Genomic DNA, 1902 nt, shown 5'->3' on the forward strand with positions numbered 1-1902 from the left:
ATAGAATCGATACAATCGCTACTTTTTGATATTTTAGCAATAACATTTCTATTTTTTCATCAATCAATAGCATCGATCGTGAGGAAAACCTGCACAAACCTGCGAAAGCAAATTCAATGGTGCGTGTGAAGTTCCCAATCCGCACTGGGCCCGCGTGGAAATATGGCCCAAGCCCTCTTGTCTGAGAGGAGGCCTGTGCCCAGCTGTGGACGTATATAGGCTGGGATGATGATGATGAATAGCATCGATAGTATTGACAGTATCGACGTTTTTTGACACAATACTATCGATAGCATTGACCAAGTTCAATACTATCGCCTAATTTTCACTATCGATACTATCGATAGTATAGCAGCATGTCGACATTTCCGATAGAACTTTAACAAAGATTTGTCTCACATTGATATTCTTGCCCAAAGAAACTGTATTAATTTCAAGAACCGTGTTATTTGCCATCTAAATGTTAAGTAATCGTACGCAGTTCAATTTTCCAAACTGTCTTGTTAACTCCATAAGAATGGTTAACTGTTTTTGTTTTTTCAGCGTATAAGGATTATAATCGTACCTGTTTTTACTTCAATTGCAATTGCCATTTTATCGCATCTACCATTCCTGTTCACGGATGTATGCTTTATTACTGTTATGGCACTCCAGGTTTTTTTTTTTATTTTTTTTTTATTCAACTGGATGGCACACGAGCAAGTGGGTCTCCTGATGATAAGAGATCACCACCGCCCATAGACACCTGCAACACCAGAGGGATTGCAGATGCGTTGCCAACCTAGAGGCTAAGATGGGATACCTCAAGTGCCAGTAATTTCACCGGCTGTCTTACTCTCCACGCCGAAACACAACAGTGCAAGCACTGCTGTTTCACGGAGGATTAGCGAGCAAGATGGTGGTAGCAATCCGGGCGGACCTTGCACAAGGTCCTACCACCTGCAATCAGGTCAGGTCAGGTCAGTCTATACCTTATCATGTCTTAAATGCAATGTTAACTATGTGACTGTTTGTTGCCTTAATAAATTAAAAAATTTAAAAAAAATAACTATTGCGCTGTTGACTGGTTTCTTATGGCCAACTATCGATGGCGAAACAATCACTATAGTATCGATAGTGAAAATTAGGCGATAGTATGGACGCCCGTTGGTATTATAGAAGTCCCGAAACTTGGCAGGCGTATCTAAGATACATAATTTTCGATTGTCTTTTTGTATTTTGTTTAAAGTTATTTTAGTTAGCTCTACAAGAATCCAATGAAGCTTGAATTCGGTACACTTGTCTCAACTTGCCAAGTTTAGGGTTACAGTTATCTTAAATATCCAAGTGCAGTACTATTCGTTGTTGTAGAATCATCAGATGCGATAGCTGTATATCAAATAGATAGGTATATGTAATTGTAACGCCCTGTCCACGCCCATACAAATTTGGTGCAGCACAAGCACAGCGATAGCATGGAGTGGACAGTGTATTATTTTTATAATAAAAATGACAATTTGTACGTTAAAACATGTTATTTTTTTTGTGTGTTCATTTCATAATCTACTTCATCGCTTTATCGCCTAAAAAGGATAAAGGAAGACACAGGGAAATGTACACGTACATACCTTTTTTTGTGTTTCTTAGTTCTTCACAGTAAATAAGCTGTTGCTTGCGATTTTCTTTGCGCATAACTTGATTTGAATTATTTTATTTATTAGAAATAAGGTCTCACGAACTTTTATAAAACCTGCACATAGTAATTTAACTTAGTTTTAGAGTAGGTACCCTTCTTGTGTAATATTATATACTTACCTACCTTATTGTTGGTAATAACGCATTTTCTTTCTTTCATTCTTTCTTCTTTCTTTATAGGGCGCCCACAAAATATCTTAGTTAGTACTGCGAGGGTTTCAAACCATC

This window comes from Choristoneura fumiferana, chromosome 27 (assembly GCF_025370935.1).
Source record: "Choristoneura fumiferana chromosome 27, NRCan_CFum_1, whole genome shotgun sequence".
NCBI lineage: Eukaryota > Metazoa > Arthropoda > Insecta > Lepidoptera > Tortricidae > Choristoneura > Choristoneura fumiferana.